General features: G+C 37.5%; 1 protein-coding gene across 2 annotated transcripts in view; it reads right to left on the reverse strand.

Moving 5' to 3' along the window:
* The window catches only part of LOC115228168 (ankyrin-1), a 72,282-nt gene that overhangs the window by 40,358 nt on the left and 10,587 nt on the right, over positions 1-21,337 (reverse strand). Inside the window, exon 1 of one of the 2 annotated variants that reach the window (XM_036514793.1) lies at positions 5,393-5,412. The exons of the other annotated variant lie outside the window; for it this stretch is intronic. The gene's annotated coding sequence lies outside the window, so the exon portion shown is untranslated. Of the gene's footprint in view, positions 1-5,392; positions 5,413-21,337 lie in introns of those variants that run through there. 2 annotated transcript variants of the gene reach the window in all.

Genomic DNA, 21,337 nt, shown 5'->3' on the forward strand with positions numbered 1-21,337 from the left:
TAGCTGATGATGATGACAACAATGATGACAATGATGATGACAATGATGACTGTGATGGTTTCCATATATGCACACACACCTTCTTGGTGTGTGTGTATATATATATAGGCATCTAACAGGCTGTCACTTCCATAATACTTAGTACAAATCCTGCATTCATTGAGATGAAATTCATGTTGTAAGATAATGTATGGAAGAGATGCCAAAATACTAGGCAAAGACCAGCATAGACAGACCAAAGCAATGCTTTTGCCATATATACATACACACACACACACACATCTATCTATATATATATATATATATATATACACACACACACATTAGAAATTGGAGAAGGCTGGTTTATGGGATTATCTTAGGTCTCCCATCCATAAAGGGTTTTTTTAAGAGGCCATGGGCCAATAGGTTTTTGAGATCTGACAATACACCATAAAGCTGAATCCTTTATGGACGGTAAACCTAAGGTGATCCCATAAACTGGCCTTCCCTATTTTTAATATATACTACTCTACATCTTAGAGTGTGCTGCTGCTTTTGGATTTACGTTTTTAACAAACGACATATATATATATTGTACCGCCTGATTGGCACTCATGCTGGTGGCACATAAAAATCACCATTTAAGCTTGGTCAATGCCAGTGCCACATAACTGGTCCCTTTGCTGGTGGCATGTTAAAAGCACCATTTAAGTGTGATCATTGCCAGTTCCGCCTGACTGATTCCCATGCCAGTAGTACATAAAAAGCACTATTTGAGCATGGTCATTGCCAGTGCTGCCTGACTGGCCCTTGTGCTGGTGGCACGTAAAAAGCACTCACTACATTCTCTGAGTGGTTGGCATTAGGAAGGGCATCCAGCTGTAGAAGCTATGCCAAATTGGATTGGAATCTGGTACATACTTCTGGCTTGCCAGCCCTCAGTCAAACCGTCCAACCTTTATAAGTAGGCTGTAACATCCTTGGCACTTATGTGAATTTTTGCTACCCTGGTAACTATATACTTATTTTGTCCATGTTATTTGTACACACTGAAAACATGCACTTACATATATACATATATGTGTGTGTGTATGTATGTATGAACATATATTAGACACCTTCACTTGTTTTAGTCATTGGATTGCAGCCGTACTGGAGCACCACCTTGACAGGTTTTAGTTACTCAATCATTTATTTTCATAAGTCTCATGCAATTTTATATACCACTGGCACAGGTGCCAGTTACATGACACCAGCATCAGCTGCAATTACAATTTCACTTGTCTTGACAAGTTTTCTCAAGCATGGCATATCACCAATGGTCTCAGTCACTTGTCATCACCCAATGGTTATACACACACACAGAGTGAGCTCCTGCGTAGCTTCTATCAACCAATTTCACTCATCATCATCATTTAATGTCTGCTTTCCATGCTGGCATGGGTTGGACAGTTTGACTGAGGGCTGGCAAGCCAGAAGGTTGCACCAGGCTCCAATCTGATCTGGCAAAGTTTCTACAGCTAGATGCCCTTCCTAACGCCACCCACTCTGAGAGTGTAGTGGGTGCTTTTCATGTGCCACTAGCATAAGGGCCAGTCAGCCAGTACTGGCATCAACCAGGCTTGAATGGTGCTTTTTACATGCCACCGGCACGAACTATGCTCAAATGGTGCTTTTTACATGCCACCGGCATTGGACCAGTCAGGCAGTACTGGCATCGACCAAACTCAAATGGTGCTTTTTATGTGCCACAAATAAAGATCTAGAGTAGAAGACATTTGTCCAAGACATCATACAGCAGGATGGAATCCACAATCACAAGCCTGTTAGGTGAAAATCTTGACCACACAATGGGTTGTCCTAAATATATAGCCATCATTTTATGGCAAGAAGACTGCTTCCCAGCCACATGGTTCCAGTCCCTCTGCTTGGCATCTTAAGCAAGTGTCTTCTGCTACATCCTCAAGCTAACCAAAATTTTGTGAGTGGATTTGGTAGATGGAAACAGAAAGAAGCCTATTGTATATGTATGTGTGTGTGTGTATTTATGTATCTATGTCTCTTCTATTTTTTAATTATTATGAATCTTCCACTGAGGAGAGAGCCGGTTTCCAGCAAAAATACAAGGGTCCATCTTTGGGATGTAGTTAACACAGTTAAATTCACATTTGGAATTTGAGAAAAGTCTTACATATTTTTACTGTTCCACTCACAGATTGCACTTGTACGAATTGGCCAGTTGATTTCTCTTTCTGAAAATCCTAGTTTATCCAGATTCTCCTTTAAGCATATACTAACAAAACTTAGTCCTCCAATTATTATTGGTATGAATATGAATTCATGATCTGGATAGTATTATGTGTGTGTGTGTGTGTGTGTGTGTGTGTGTTAGTGTTTCCTTGCTTTGACTTCATGTGGTAATTGTAAATAGATGTCATATCCAGCAAGCAGTGTTCTTTGGTTTCCAATCTCCCCTGAAAACATGTCTGGTCATGGAGAATACAGGTGAGGGTTGGTAACAGCAAGAGCATTTGGCTATAGAAAATTTGCCCAATCATGTGAGTATATATATGTATATATATGTGTGTGTGTGTATATATATATATATATATATATATATAGACACATCCACACATACACAAACATATAGAAATAAATGTATACATATATGTACACACACACACATACATATATATGCATTCACATGTACATGTATAAACTTAAGCACATACACCCACACTCAGACTTGATTCACTATATTATCTCACCACACATACATCCACCTCACACTGAAGGAAACCAGTTCACACTATTTACTGTACACCAATCCCATAGTCGAATGAATGAAGAGAGAAGTGGATGCAGCCAGCACAAGCTGAATTAGATTGTGAGTAAAACAGAGAAAATGATCACACTGACCTCCTGCAAAAAAATAACAAACCATGAAGAAATTCCTCAAAACAATAAACAAAGTCAAAATATTGTTGCTGTTACAGTTGTTGTTTTATCTAAGCGGCAGCAACACTAACAGCATCAACCGCAGTAAATAATTTAGTTGATAAAAGCAGTAAGTTTGGCAAAAATGGTAGGCTGATGACCTTGTAGTAGTACATTTATCTTAATCTTTCTGTTTTCTTAAGCTTGATTCCTGCTGAGCTTGACTGCTTTTCATCCAACCAACTCCAATACGACAGTGATATGTCTATGTAATTGTTCAAACAGCTAGAAACAGCAGTGTAATATAGTCTAGTGTACATTATTTCTGAAAACCTTTGTGGTGTGAATAGTTTTGATTATAGATCTTATTAATCAGATCGAATTTGAGACTAAGCAAAATGTACCAGTGATATACTGGTATTAGCCATTCCATTACAATATTACTGTTAAGATCCACTGCTTCTGTTTCTAATACTTTTGAAAATAATATAGAATTTAGTGAAATAACTTTGTAATTATTAAACTGGTGTAAGGCAGTGAGCTGATAGGATCGTTAACATAAATGGACAAAATGCATAGTGGTATTTCGTTTGACTTTTCACGTTCTGAGTTCAAATTCTGCTGAGGTTAATTTTGCCTTTAATCCTTTTACAGGTTAATAAAATAACCATGACTAGTGTATCCTTCTGTGAGATTAGCAGAAACTACCACGTTGCAAGCATTTAGACTGAGTCTGCAGTGTGAAGACAACTCAATATATTGGTTCTTTGGCCACTGCAGCAACCAATGTGTAATGATTCCTTAACCCACTCACCTGAGTCTGCACCTGGTTCTATGATACAAATTTCCTGATTTAAACCAGTGATTCTCAATTGGGGTCTACATGGCCCCTGAGGGTCCATATAAGATTTTGTTGCTAAAATTTATGTGCAATAAACTTTTCATATTTCTACAATACACAAAATAAGCATTTTAGGAGAATAAAATGTTTTGAATGGTACAACAAGGCACTATAATACAAACAATGGGCTATATACCTGTTGTAATTTAACCATCTATAGTCTGATGATATTTCGGAATAAAATTCCTGGTGATTCCATCAATTCCTAGAGATATCTGAGGCAGGAATTTTATTCTGAAATATCATATCAGACTATGGATGGTTAAATTACAACAGGTACATAGCCCATTGTCTGTATTATAGTGCATTGTTATACCATTCAAAACTTTTTATTCTTTACAAACAATACACAATGCTTCAAGCGAACTACAATACTCTCCTACATTTTAGGAGCTTTTAGATGTCAAAGATTACGAGCCACCTCCCACTAACCCTTGAGTGAAATAGGACTTAGAGGGGTTGAGAGTCACTAATTTAAATCAGTTTGAAAATTAATATTTTTCATCAATATTTCATGTTAATTTATATCCCAAACACCAGCTTACTAATTTTGGCACAAGGCCTGTTATTTTGAAGGGAGAGGGTGAGTCGATTATATCAACTCCAGTGCTCAACTGGTACTAATCTAATCAACCCCAAAAGGATGAAAGGTAAAGTTAACCTCAATGCTATTTGAATTCAGAATATGAAGAGCTGGGAGAAATTCCACAAAGGATCTTGTCTGACATACTAATGAATCTAACAGCTACCTTCTCCAGCCTATAATAGAAAGAATGAAAAAAAAGACAGGCAATGCATATATTGCATACAGATAAATTTTTTTTGCAAATTATAGTGTGGTTTACAATGCATTGCTTACCAATGCTTTTCAATTGAACTGAATTAAGCCTTGCAAGTGTTTTACTAAACTTGCCTATCAGGAAATTTGTAAGTTTGATTTAGAAAAAAAATTTTTTTCAAGTATCACCATTACAGGTATTTATACTCTGGTGAAATTAGGAAGTCAACTTGTAAATAAACGAAACCCTCAAATCCATCACACACGCATGTGTGCACATGCATACACACAGTTGCATATCTATGAATGTATTTATGTATGTATGTACGTATGTACCCACATATGTTTATGCGCATAGGTACAACATGATCTATACACATGCAGATGAGGGTCAATTCATATGAAAAAGGAAGTGAACAAAATGAAATACTTAGAGAAAATATTGCATAGAATTTGAAAAATGTTTTGAATGTCTTTCAATTATGGCAGGTGAATCAAGCATAGGATATATATAAATATGACCATTTGCCTATCAAGAAATTTGTAAGTTCGATTAAAAAAAACACTTCTTTTTTTTTTGTAGGTATCACTACTATAGGTATTTACACTCCAGTGAAATTAAGAAATCAGCTCATAAATAAACAAAACCCTCAAATCCATCACTATACACACACACAGACACAGACACACACACACACACACACATGCATACATACACAGTTGCATATCAATGTATGTATTTATGTAGGTTTGAAGATAATCTAACCAAATTTTCATGATTTCGAGCCACTCACCCAATGAGTATTTCTGCCAAATTTGGTGAAAATCCATTCAGCTGTTTTCCAGTAATTTTGCAAACACACAGACAAAGCTACCCTGCTTTCACTTATGCACACAGAGTAATTGTTATAATTCTTTCTATTATAGGCACAAGATCTGAAATTTTAAAGAAAAGGGCCAGTCAATAACAGCAACTGGTAGTTATTTTATCAACCCCAAAAGGAAAAACAGTAAAGTTGACTTCAGTGGCATATGAACTTGGAATGTAAAAAGCCAGAAGAAATGGCCATAAGTATTTTGTTCAACACACTTAACATCAACCCAATAACGACTGCCATTTTACAAAATTCTTCTTTATCTTTCATCTTTTACTTGTTTCAGTCATTAGACTGAGGCCATGCTGGGGCACCACCTTGAAGGATTTTAGTCAAACAAATCAACCCTAGTACTTATTCTATCCACCTCTTTTACTTGGTACTTATAGCCTGGTACTTATTCTATCCACCTCTTTTGCCAAATGCTAAGTTACAAGAACATAAATACACCAACACTGGTTGTCGAGTGGTGGAGGAGGGGAAAATGCAGACACAAAGATACACATACATATATATATACATACACACATTCAATGGGTTTCTCTTTTAGTTATTGTGTACCACTCAAGGCTTTGGTCAGCCTGAGGCTATAGCAGAAGACACTTGTCCAAGATGCCACACAGTAGGACGGAACCCAGAACTATGTGGTTGGAAAACAAGACGTCTTGCCACACACCCACACCTATGTGTATATTCAAAATTAATTGAAACAAAGGAAGCAGTGTTTCTCAACAAAAATATGCTTACAAAAGAGTTAATCATTTCCCCACTCCTCACCCACTGCTAACAGTCTGGAAGACCCTGTATCAGGTCATAAATACTACCCCACCCTCTCTGAGCCATAGCAAAAACAAACAATAACAGATCAGGTGCTGTAAGTCAGACATGGCCTTGGCCAATCTGGCTACAACCTATCTGAGATTTTATCAAGTTTTACTAACATCATTGCATTATATCTAATTTGACAACAGATGGGAAATATATAACACATCTCTCTTACTCTCTCTCTCTTTGAAAAGCGAGATCCACCAGATGAAGAAGTTGGTAGTTTGGCAAAGTGGAATTAAGTAAATTATTGTACCTAACTCAAGAATTTACAGTATTTGAATAGTCTCCCAGTGCTGTATATCTTGGACTGTTTACAAGAGTTTTCTACAACGTTTATTACGGGAATACACAGCAAAACAGCATTAAACATCAGCTGATAATTGTCCTAGATTATATATATGTGTGTATGCATATGTATACACACATGCATATATATATATTATAATACATTCACACATACACACATAGAAGCAAAAATATGTTGACATATACTTGTACACACACACACACACACACACACACACACACATACACACACACACACATATTAATAAAAGGGAAACCATTATGAGACAATCACAAAATTATAAAAAAATATAGTCTGTTCTGTATCCATGAACAAAACGAGCTAAAATCGTCAGAGCTGCTGCAAATGTTCCTATGTGACAATGAAAGAGTGAACGAATATGAAGTGTTGATGAAGTGTTAAACATAATATCTAAGCTGGTAAGCAAGAGTTAGATCTCTGGGTCTGCCATAATATCATCATCATCATTATCATCATTTAGAGTCTGCTTTCCATGCTGGCATAGGTTGGACCAGACTCCAGTCTGATTTAGTATGGTTTCTATGGTTGGATACTCTTCCTAACACGAACCAATGTGAGAGTGTAATAAGTGCTGTTACATGCCACTGGCACGGGTGCCATTTTCATGACACCAGTATCTGCCATGACTGCAATTTTACTTCACTTGATGGGTCTTCTTCTGGAGCACAACATAATGCCAAGGTCTCGGTCATTCGTCATTACCTCCATGAGGCCCAACACTCAAAAGTAGCTTTTCACATGCCACCAGCATTGGCCACTTTGCATCTATGAGGTCCAACACTCAAAAGGTGTTTTATATCTGCCAGTTATGTGATACAGCCCCAACTACAATTTAACTTGGCTTGACAGATTTTATACACACACATATATATTTTATATAAAATCCGTTCTGTCTGTCTGTGTGTGTGTGTGTCTTCTAGGATCTCGGGCATCCTCCATCCAATTGCGCTCAAATTCGATATGTAGATGCCAACGGTATCAGGATGTGTATAAGTCTTAAAAAAATTACAAAAATCTATTCCAGGTGAGAATGCGATTGATAAAGCTGTGGGAACATGCATTTGTACATGCAAGTACATCAGCTGTTGCGTTGATACTACACGTATGCGAGAAAAATGCATGTGCAGTTTGCGCAAAAAAAGCCAGCTGGTTTGAAATAATGCCACAAAATGCAGTATATTTAAGAGACCAAAAAAGTAAGATGCAAAAGAGATATTTTCATCAAACTTGGCATGAAGGAAGGAAAGACTATTTGGTTTTTCAAGAAGTTTTTTTTTGCCTTAACTTCGTTTAACAAAACCAAAAATGTTATTGAAATAAAGGCATGCTTAATTATTTTTTAATGAAAAGAAAATACTGATTGCTTTTTATTCAACAGATATATTTCAGCACCGTCCATTGGACAGCGGGCATTTTGCTTGTATATATATATATATATATTGATACTTTGATAGATTTCAGCCAGTATTGGCCCAGGCCATGGCTAACTTAATAGCACCACCTAGCAAAGTCATTCAAATCAAGAATCAAACAACATGGCCTACTCGGGGAGAGAGTTATTGTTTATGGAGACATATCCGGGTGTAGGAGGTTTATGTCGGATTTTTTGAAAGAATTTGTCCAAAGACTTCTTGAACTTTATGGGATCTGTTTCTACTTTAATGTGTTTTGGTGTAATGTTAAAGAGAGCAGGGCCCATTGAGGTGAAATAATTGTGCCGTATTGTTATGTGATGCGAGTATATCTGTATAAATAACAGCAGCCAAACAGCTGTTCCTAATCATCTCATTCTTCCCATATTCATATCACACATATCACACAGCTAAATGTGTAACAGCAGATATCACATAGTGGACAGTGAAAAAGTGATTCAGAAACAATTCTCCCTCAAGAAGATGACACTTGGAAGAAATGCTGAATGCTGCAGTCATGACAACTAATTCCTGGTGACAGTTATATAGATAATTTATCCAATCAATTTACAAGACACTCACACACATTCTCACATGCACACAAACATATATTTATTGCTAGGAAACTTTGAAGCCACTGTCAACCTTTTCCTTGAAGAAATAAATTTGATACTCAACTATATTGAGAATACTTCAGTTAATGATTGAAGGTAATTATATATAACATATATTACATACATATATACATATCTGTGTGTGTGTGTGTGTGTGTATATATATATATATTATATATATATATATATATATATATTCTCTTTTATACTTTTATCTGTTTCAGTTGTTTGACTGCAGCCATGTTGGAGCACTGCCTTTAGTCAAGCGAATCAACCCCAAGATTTATTCTTTGTAAGCCTAGTAATTATTCTATTGGTCTCTTTCGCCAAACCGCTACATTACAGGAACGTACACACACCAGCATCGGTTGTCAAGTAATGTTGAGGGGACAAACACAGACACAAAGATACATACACATAAATACATATACGAAAGGCTTCTTTCACTTTCCGTCTACCAAATCTACTCACAAGGCTTTGGTCGACATAAGGCTATAGTAGAAGACACTTGCCCAAGGTGCCATGTAGAGGGACTGAACCCAGAAACATGAGGTTGGGAAGCAAGCTACTTACTACAAAGCCATGCCTGTGCATGTGTGTGTGTGTGCATATATATATATATATATATATATATATATTATATATATATAAACACACTCATATATATCATCATCATCAGTGTTTAACGTCCGCTTTCCATACTAGCATGGGTTGGACGATTTTGACAGAGAGCTGGCGAACCAGATGGCTGCACCAGGCTCCAATCTTGATTTGGCAGAGTTTCTACAGCTGGATGCCCTTCCTAATGCCAACCACTCCGAGAGTGTAGTAGGTGCTTTTTATGTGCCACCGGCATGGGAGCCAGTCAGGCGGTACTGGCAACGACCTTGCTCGAATCGTTTTACACATGCCACCAGCACAGGTGCCAGTAAGGCGATGTTGGTAACAATCACGCTCATATATATAAACACATATAAATATATAGGCGCAGGAGTGGCTGTGTGGTAAGTGGCTTGCTTCCCAACCACATGGTTCCGGGTTCAGTCCTACCGTGTGCCACCTTGGGCAAGTGTCTTCTACTATAGCCTTGGGCCAACCAAAGCCTTGTGAGTGGATTTGGTAGACAGAAACTGAAAGAAACCCATCATATATATGTATGTACATATATATATGTATGTGTGTGTATATGTTTGTCCCCCAACATCGCTTGAAAACAGATGCTGGTACATTTACGTACCCGTAACTTAACAGTTCAGCAAAAGAGACAGATAGAATAAGAACTAGGCTTACAAAGAATAAGTCCTGGGGTCGATTTGCTTGACTAAAGGCAGTGCTCCATCATGGCTGCAGTCAAATGAGTGAAACAAGAAAAAGAATATATATATATATATATATATTATATATATATATATATATGTATACTACTAATATAGGATGAAGCTTTTTTACAGAAAAAAATTTCATCAGAAAATGTAGCAGCATATTAAAATACCTTTATGGTTAGAATTATAAACAACTTATAAACAAGGGCTAAAGAAAATTATTTCTATGCCAATATGCTGATAACAGACTTTTAAATCGTCAATTACCACATATTATTTACTCGCCACAGAAAACACGTAGAGCTGAAATCGTGGAAAGCTGGCCAACAGAATATATATATACACATATGTGGAAATTGACAATTTAAAAGTCTGTTATCAGCTATTGGCATAGAAATAATTTTCTTTAGCCCTTGTTTATAAGTTATATATATATATAATCATCATCATCATCATCGTTTAACGTCCGCTTTCCATGCTAGCATGGGTTGGACGGTTCAACTGGGGTCTGGGGAGCCCGAAGGCTGCACCAGGCCAGTCAGATCTGGCAGTGTTTCTACAGCTGGATGCCCTTCCTGACGCCAACCACTCCAAGAGTGTAGTGGGTGGTTTTATGTGCCACCGACACAGGTGTCAGACGAGGCTGGCGTACGGCCATGCTCGGATGGTGTCTTTTTTATGTGCCACCGACACAGGTGCCAGACGAGGCTGGCAGACGGCCACGAAAACATATTCCTTAAATTTTTGTTTATTAAATTTTTAAGGTTTATTCATTATTTTTATTTTATTCATTAATTTGTAAAGTAAAATTTTTCGTCAAATAATTTCAATTATCATAGAGTTATATAGGATGCAGATAGAGTAATAAATGTGTAAAATCCAGACCTGAAGATTGGGAGTACATCGACCTAACTAAGTATTGAAACTAGAGACTCTTATGTATGCTTATATCTTATACATATATGTATATATATATATGTTTATATATATATATATATATATGTATATATATAAACATATATATATATGTATACTAGCAGTATCTCCCGGTGTTGCTCGGGTTTGTTTCGACCCTTTAGAATTAGAATTTTTGAAAAGTAAAAATTTTGCATTATGTAGCTTGTTATTCTCTTTACATGAATATTTTCCTGGTTGAAATACACCGAAAAATGGCAATACAGTTGTCAAAAAATTGTAAAAAATAGGTATTTTCATAGAAAAAAAGCACCTTTTTGATGTTAATAATTTTTGGTCTTAACATGGTCCAATTTGAATTTTTTTCTTCTACGGAAGGAAGAGCAATCCTTCTTCTATCATACTCTCAATTTTGGTCAACTTGCGCCGCAGGGTCTCAGAGGAGATAGTGTTAGTTGAAGGCTGCCAAACCTGCCATACACAGACAACTTCAGCTTTATATATATATATATATATATATATATATATATATATATATATATATAAATATTTTAATCTTCGGATTCTTTTTTAATATGCTAGACCACTGGTTCTAATTGATAAATATCAATTTCTACCCTTAATTAATTTTATATAAATAAATATGTTCTCTAACCGATAAATTGACTGCTGCTAATTATTAGCTGCAGGCTGGTTTTTTAGGGTCTCAATGCGCCAAAGTAAAGGCATTTGAAAGATACATTTGAATGTAATAGGTTGAACTCCATGCACGCGACACTCCGGTATCGTTTTTGCATCTATATATATATATATATATAAACACACATACACACACACACACCCACACCCATGTGGGTATATATGTAGACTGATTTATATTACATAATCTCCGAAGAGGCCTTATGATATTTTTGTAAATGTCTCATTTATATCTATATATTGACCAACCATAAGGGCTAATATTGGTAAAATGAGACATACTTATCTACATGGCCGAAACAGCTGTAAGATGTAATCTATACTTATATTTATATTTACTTATATTTATATTCTCTTTTTTATATATATTCTACTTATTGTACAACATTACTCTTTTATGTACACTTTTTTATGTACATTCCTTTATGTACACTGATTTGTTCTGCTTTTTATATTTAACCCTACAGTCTCTTATGTGGTGGTTTAATAAAGTATGTGATTGAGTATTATCTGGTAATTGATATTTGATTTAGATGTATTTCTCCATTTTCTTATCTTGTATATATAAACATATATATATCATCATCATTGTTTAAAGTTCGCTTTCCATGCTAGCATGGGTTGGACGATTTTGACTGAGGGCTGGAGAACCAGATGGCTGCACCAAGCTCCAATCTTGATCTGGCAGAGTTTCTACAGCTGGATGCCCTTCCTAACGCCAAACACTCCGAGAGTGTAGAAGGGTACTTTTTATGTGCCACCAGCACAGACATATATATATATATGGTTTAGTATGCATATATACTGTTGTGAAATATATTAATTTTTAATGTATTAATTGTATTAATCGAATTATATTTCATACATAATTAATGACAATATGTATTTTGAATCCACTCTTCGATTTAAGGTTTTTACTCGATTTTTATAATTTATAATTTATATTGAATTCATTTATTTTGTTTATCGTATGCTTAAGACTGTTATTTGAAAGGACCAATGAAACAAATCCATTTTTAAAAGTGTATCCTTTATCTAGTTTTGATCATATTGTTATTTCTGTTCTATTCTAACAAAACTGTCCAACGAACGGGAACTTGAAACTCTGAGTAACAGCTTTTGTTATATTTCTGCTGCTTTTAAATAAAGCATATTACTCTACCTCTGGTATTTGAGTACTCTTTTATCCACCTTGTTTCACATTTATGTGCTTACTCCAGTATAAACATATATATATACATATAAACATATATATATGTCAAAAACTGTGTGATCTTGGCATAGTTGGAAAATTGGGAGAATGGTTTCATGACTTTCTGAAAGATAGAAGTCAGGTGGTAGTAGCCAATGGGGCCACCTCCAATGACACGCAAATAGTGAGTGGTGCTCCGCAAGGCACTGTTTTGGGACCACTACTGTTCATAATGGCCCTCTCAGACATACCCTCAGCCACACAGAGAGCCTTCCAGTTACTTTGATTCAAAGTCACCCCATTTTTTTCTAGTTGTCTCCTCTCTTTACTCTTTCTGTTGCTTCTACAGTGACCTATGTTCACCAGAGCCAGTTCATCTCAGCCGAACCAAACCTGCCCAACTCATATGTCAACATCCATGTTGTATCTATTATCCAAGCAGCGACTGTGCTAACCATAATTATCAATCGTTTTCCAATGCCAGATTGTCACCCGACTGGAGCTCAAGAAAAACTTCAGCCATGTTGATCTCACAAGCCCCAGAGAGCCTATGAAAACCATGGACTTTTGGCAAAACATATCAAAGAATAGACACCAGACTTGAAAAAAATAAGAAGGGAAATAAGTAAAAGATAAAATATTCTGAGTATCTGGGTGGAAAACTTAACAAGTTGCCTGATTTAACACAATTCCTTGTGCCTTGGGTACCTTTAGCAGACACTATTCTACTAAAAGCCAGATCTCTAGTTTTTGAGATTAAGAATACTTTCCTCTATCTCTCTCCTACCAATGTATAATGCTCTTTAAAAGATCATAGGTTCTGCCATTCAGGGTCATGAAAACCAAACATATTTATCTACAGCCATCTGTGCATCGTACTTAATATATACACACTGTTTATAAGCCAGTTACTGCAGTGTTTGTCCAGAGATAGCATCTTTTATGGGCTTGCTCTGACGAAAACAGAATAAATACCAAAGAGAGATGAAAATTCCTGCCAACAGGAGCCAGCACGGGTGCCAGATGCATTTTGTCCTTTTTTAATGGACATAAATGGTTATTTTAATTTAATATTGCTTCCATTGCATATACTGGATTTCTGCTCAGCCAAACAGATATTTGCAACATCAGTGAAGGTTTTATTTCCTTTTTCGTACCTCAGAAGCAACAAATTCCTTTCTGAACACATGTCTGGCTGTGAGTACATGCCACTGAAAAGGCCCAAAAGGTCTGAAATGCATTGAGTGTTCTCAGTGGTAGCTATTGGAGTGGATTTCCATCTCTCTCTCTTATATTTATTGTGCTTTTAACACAACAATTACATAAGAAATGCTATCTCAAGAAAAACACTGTAGCAACTGAATTTTTATTTATTGACCCCTATAGATTGAAGGTGACAAGATGGGATATGAGGAAGATTCAGCTGCTACTTCTAGCAAAGCAAGCAACCATGTAGTGTCTTCCTCAATAATAAATAAAAGGTATAAGGCAGACAAACCTGGATGAGGTGATATTTTTTAGACAGCAAGAAAAGAAGGTCAATATTGTTGTAATCACTTAGATTTGTGTAAGTTAAGTGTTGTCTTTTGTCACTTGACTTTTATTGACTTCACTTCATCTATGGAAGAATTACTTAATGTAACTCAGAGTGATTTTTCTTTCTTTTTTCTTTTTTTGATTTTTTTCTTGTTCGATCTAAAACTGAAAAATAGGTAGTAGTGGATTGATGGTTGTTGTGACAATTGTACTCTCTCTCTCTCACTCTAAAATACACACACACACACACACCACACACACACACAACACACACACCACACACACACACACACACACACACACACACACACACACACACACACACCACACATATATATATATATATATTATATATATATATATATAAACACACACATGTATATATATGAAAGCAAGGCAGAAAGATGGATAAATAGGTAGATGGTGGTAGGTATAGGGAGAGAGAACTATGTGTGCACACACAAACATGCATATATATATATATATATATATATATATATATATGGGAGGAAAGTAACACTACAACTGTGTATAGTCGCAGGCATGGTTGTGTGGTTAAGATGCTTGCTTTGGAACCACATGGTGTCAGATTCAGTCTCAATGCATGACACATTGGGCAAGTATCTTCTACTATAACCCTGGACCACCTAATACCTATTTCTTTACTACCCACAAAGGGCTAATATATATATATATATATATATATATATATATGTACAGAACTAACAATAAATAGGCTTTGTTATGTAGGGAGAGAAATCTTTACATAGGTTTACATGACAAGAGATAATAAATTTAGCTTTTAGAGTAGTAGTAGTAGTCAATTCATACATTGAAATAAATTACTAAATGCACACTGAAATATGAGGAGAAAAACACACACATAAATACACATATATATATAAACACACACATGCATATGCCCATATATACATAAACACACACTCATACATGCCCATATATATATATAAATACACACACACACACCCATATATGTAAAAACACATGCACACACCCACATAAATACACACACACACATATATAAACACATACACACATACACACACATAAACATGCATAAACACACACACACACACACGCATAAACACACACACACACACACACATACACAAACACACACACACACATATATATATATATATATGTATATATATATATCGAAATCGAATTGAACCAGCCAGGATCCCTGGTCTGGTGGTACGTAAAAAGCACTATCCGACTCGTGGCCGATGCCAGCGCCGCCTCCACTGGCTTCCGTGCCGGTGGCACGTAAAATACACCAATCCGACCGTACGACAGGCACCCATGCCAACCCCCTTTGCTTGCGAAGACATGTTGGGGCAAGCGAAATCGAAATCGAATTGAACTAGCCAGGATCCCTGGTCTGGTGGTACGTAAAAAGCACTATCCGACTCGTGGCCGATGCCAGCACCGCCTCGACTGGCTTCCGTGCCGGTGGCACATAAAATACACCAATCCGACCGTGGCCGTTGCCAGCCTTGCCTGGCACCTGTGCAGGTGGCACGTAAAAAGCACCCACTACACTCACGGAGTGGTTGGCGTTAGGAAGGGCATCAAGCTGTAGAAACATTGATAAGACTGGAGCCTGGTGCAGCCTTCTGGCTTCCCAGATCCCCGGTCGAACCGTCCAACCCATGCTAGCATGGAGAACGGACGTTAAACGATGATGATGATGATATATATATGTATATATGTATACATATATATGAAAGAGAAAAAGAGAGAGAATATGGTCAACTATTGTCATTGATTCTGAGAATGTAAAGTGTATAGTTGAAAACGTTTCTATAAAGCAGTGAGTGTGTATGATTTGATTTGATTTGATTTAGTTTCAGCTCATGAGCTGTGGCCATACTGGTGCACTGCCATTCATTGTTGCTACTTAATTTTACTTCACTAATTCTCTTTAGAAGTTGACATTTGGTGCATGAGGGAGATATGTATGCCTAGAAAATATTTGCAATAACTACTGGTATGTATGCCAAATCATACACGTTTGCCTGCATAAACAAACAGAGAAAGTGAGAGTGAGAGAGTGGGGTGTAAAGATATGAATGACTGAAAGCATGAAAGGAACGTGAGGGGGAGGGTGTGTGCAGGTGCGTGGTTAAATAACTATACCTATTATCAAGGTATGTGCTTGTAAATATATTTTCACACTGTTTATATATATATACATGAGTGTGTATATCTACACACACACACACACACACATGTATGTATATATATATATATATATATGTGTGTGTGTGTGTGTATGTGTATTTATGTGTGTGTGCGTAGAAAGAAAGAAAGAAAGAAGAAAGAAAGAAAAAAAGAAAGAAAGAAGTTGTCTTTTGATATCTGCACAATGCACTTCTGGCCTTGAATCTTCAATATATGCAAACAAGCTGACCTCAACGTGGTTGCTGAATCTGTTAGAAATAGCAGCGAAATTCCTCTTAGAGAAATTTAAAGAAGAGGAAAGAACACATTAGAAAAAAATATAGTCCTAAATACTACCCATACAACAGGACAGTTACAACTGGAATGCCTTTGATCAAATATCTGCTCAGTTAGGGTTGACCCAGGGTTAAACATCAGTGACCTATACAGCTATTTGAGGCATTTCTAAAGATATCTACCAGAAATCTAGAAATAGTGGTGTGGGGGTGAGGGTAGTAGTAGTAGTAGTAATAGTAGTAGTAGTAGTAGTAGTAGTAGCAGCAGCAGCACTGGAATTGATGTTAGTAATGGTGATGGTAGCAGTAGTAACAGAAGCAAGAGTAGCAACAGCAGTTGTTGTTTAGCCCCAGGTCAGCTCTGATCCAGCAGACTTCTGATCAAAGGTGTTCCGACCATGACTACACTGTCTTTTTCTAAGACAATAGGCTGTGCTGATTTACAGGAAATCTGGCTTCCATTTCTAGCATGTCAGGGACTGCCCACAGGTATCCCCAATGACTTGCCACCAGTGATGCAGAACTTTAATATGAGTAGAGTTAAATGGTAATGATCAGATAGCAGATCCCAAAGTACATCATTCTCATCTCAAGGCCTCAAGGTTGTGAAGTCAGAAGTTTGCTTCTTAACCACATGGTTTCAGGTTCAATCCCACAGCGTGGTACCTTGGGCTTCTTTCTTGAAATATAGCCCCAGACTAACCAAAGCCTTGCAAGTGAGTTCAGTAGATGGAACATATATATATATATACATATGTGGAGGCGCAATGGCCCGGTGGTTAATGCAGTGGACTTGCGGTTGTAGGATTGCGGTTTCGATTCCCAGACCGGGCATTATGAGTGTTTATTGAGCAAAAACACCTAAAGCTCCACAAGGCTCCGGCAGGGGATGGTGGCGATCCCTGCTGTACTCTTTCGCCGCAACTTTCTCTCACTCTTTCTTCTGTTGGTCTGCTTGCTTAGCCAGTGGGGTGGCGTCATTTGAAGGCTAAAACAATGCGAAGCGCATTGTGACCAGCGATGTGTAGCAACATCTGATAGCCTGGTTGGTCACGGTGATCACGGCAATATATATATATATACTAGTATTATAACCCTAGTTATAATACTATAATACTAGTATAATACTAGTATTATAATACTATAATACTAGTATTATAATACTATAATACTAGTATAATACTAGTATTATAATACTATAATACTAGTATTACTAGTAATACTAGTATTACTAGTAATACTAGTATTACTAGTAATACTAGTAATACTAGTAATACTAGTAATACTAGTATTACTAGTAATACTAGTAATACTAGTAATACTAGTAATACTAGTATTATAACTAGTATTATAGAGGATCTTCGTCGATGCCTCCACCAAATTTGGAAGTGGTCTAACGAATGGGACCTGTGTCTGAACGTGTCAAAGTGCTGTCATCTGCCTGTTGGCTCTCCTCCTGCAACTCAACTTGATTTCGAGCCGGGTCGTCTGCTGCTGGAGAGGACCGATCAGGTAAAGGACCTGGGTATCTTGGTGGATTCCTCCTTTTCGCCTTCAGCCCAGTGCGTCCATGCTGCCAACAAAGCACGCGGAATTCTGTTCTTGATTCAACGGTCATTCGGAATGCTCACAGCAGCCATATTCCTACCACTCTATGTCACGCTGGTGAGACCCATATTGGAGTACGGGATTCAAGCCTCCTCTCCTTATCTCCTCAAAGACATACAGCATCTCGAAAGAGTCCAGAAGCTGGCTACCCGCATGGTTCATGGTCTCAAAAATTTGTCCTATGAAGAAAGGCTGAGGACGCTCGACCTTTATTCTCTTGAAAAACGCCGCCGCCGTGGTGATCTCATTCTCGCCCACAACATCATAAGCGGAAAGTGTAACCTCTCGGAAGAGCTGTTCTTCACTCCTGCTCCAGTACGTCGGCTGCGGGGTCATTCCGAAAAGCTCTACCTGCGACGATTTCATCTCAATCGAAGGAGAGGAGCTTTCTCCGTCCGGGTTGCGGATCCGTGGAACAAGCTGCCAGACGAGATGGTGAAGATGCCGACGACCGCTTTGTTCAAAGCCTCCCTTGACCTCAAGTGACCTGAACTCTTCACATGAACACCACCCTGTACTTAACTCCATGTCCCCCTACATGGCCTTGCTATTTGCTTTTGAGCCAAATTAACTAACTAACTAACCCAATTTCATTCAAGTCTACTCAGGCCACATTTTAAAGATGAGGAATTCTGCCCTAGAGGCCACACCTTTCAATTGAGCAAACTCAAAGTTGCCATGCAAACTCCCCAGCACTTTTAATATAGGTGTGCAAATTTTCAATTCAATCCAACCACATTTACTAACACTTTTGCCTGCACAAGTGATTGTGAGACAATGTCCGCCCTTTTCACAAGTATATAGTAGATATATTCTTTTTTCTTTTATTTGTTTCAATCATTTGACTGTGGCCATGCTGGGGCACCGCCTTTAGCTCAATAAATCAACCCTAGAACTTATTCTGCTTAAGCCCAGTACTTATTCTATTGGGCTTTTTAACCAAACTGCTAAATTACGGATACATAAATACACTAACATCAGTTGTCAAGCAATGGTGTGGGGACAAACACACACACACACATATACATATATATGCTAGCATGGAAAGTGGACGTTAAATGATGATGATGATGATGATATATATATATTGATAGGAGCTGGCAGAAAACTGCACCATTCTTTGATCTTTTGGCTTGGTTTTTACAGCTAGATGCCCTTCCTAAAACCAACCACTTAACAGTGTGGACTGGATGCATTTTACATGGCACCAGCACTGGCAGAGTCACTAAGCAACTTGCAAGACAAAGACCCTTTGAGGTGGGATGTGGCATTGGAGGTGATGATCTTGTTCCAGATGAGGTTAGAGCATGACAGAGAGACAGAAACAGGTGTCATGCTGCATATGAAATACATGGTTACCCAGAGAGAGAGAGAGAGAGAGAGAGAGAGAGGAATGACCAAGATTGAGGGATGGCTGTCTACTAATTAGATGAGCATGATCATCACTAACAGATGTGTCAATAATGCTCCATGCAAGGGTTTGCAGCTGAGTGTGGCTTGCCCAACACCACAATGACCCTTGCCATCAATACCAAGAAACCTAGAGACAAGCAAAGTAAGAAATATCCCACTCAGTAGAGTAGCAGGTTTATATATATAAGTTAGCCATGAGGAAATATTACCTTGCTTGGAGAAAGTAAGGGTTAGCAACACTAAGGGCATCTGGCAAAGAAAATCTGCCTCAACAAATTCCATCTGACCCATGCAAGCATGGAAAAGTGGACTTTAAAAATGATGAGGGATGCCTTGAAAAAGACCAGGAGTCCTCATTCTCAGTGGGCTTACTGCACTCTCAGATACCAACCTGAGTATTTCTATGTCCTGGCGCATACCTGCCTCGAATACATATACTCACATTATTGGCTGGCTGTTCACCCTCTCAAGTTCCTCTGCCCTTTGATGGGTTCTGTTTTTCATCCCACAGGGTGTCCAATAAATTACCCTCTTTAACAAGCAAGCTTAGTATGGTTACCAATTTTGTCGCTGACAACCTGACCATGTGACAAGTTGTACTGGGTTACATGTTACCAATAGCTCTCAATAGCAATCTTATATAATATATATATGTATAATCACACACACATTATATATAAAGGATGGCCTAAAAGTAGGGTTACAGTTATCATGTAAGCACTTAAATTTCTTTTAAAACATTTTATTACATTTAAATTTCCATCTTACAATTAACTAAATTAGCATAGAATAATCGTTTCATATTTTTTTTATAATTAAGATCTAAACTGTTAACATATGAATGTCGTGAAAGAGATAGTTGAATAACTGTAAACCTACTTTTGAGCCACCCTATGTGTGTGTGTGTGTGTGTCTTATTGTCTCCATACTTTGATATCACGTGATAGTTGTAAGAAATGTCCTTCAGTTCCAATCTTCCATAAAAACATGTCTGGCCATGGGGAAATATTACCTTGCTTGGAGAAAGTAAGGGTTAGCAACAGTAAGGGCATCTAGCAAAGAAAATCTGCCTCAACAATTCCATCTGACCATGCAAGCATGGAAAAGTGGACTTTAAAAATGATGAGGGATGCCTTGAAAAAGACCAGGAGTCCTCATTCTCAGTGGGCTTACTGCACTCTCAGATACCAACTGAGTATTTCTATGTCCTGGCGCATACCTGCCTCGAATACATATACTCACATTATTGGCTGGCTGTTCACCCTCTCAAGTTCCTCTGCCCTTTGATGGGTTCTGTTTTTCATCCCACAGGGTGTCCAATAAATTACCCTCTTTAACAAGCAAGCTTAGTATGGTTACCAATTTTGTCGCTGACAACCTGACCATGTGACAAGTTGTACTGGGTTACATGTTACCAATAGCTCTCAATAGCAATCTTATATAATATATATATGTATAATCACACACACATTATATATAAAGGATGGCCTAAAAGTAGGGTTACAGTTATCATG

This window comes from Octopus sinensis, linkage group LG2, assembly GCF_006345805.1.
Source record: "Octopus sinensis linkage group LG2, ASM634580v1, whole genome shotgun sequence".
Lineage (NCBI taxonomy): Eukaryota > Metazoa > Mollusca > Cephalopoda > Octopoda > Octopodidae > Octopus > Octopus sinensis.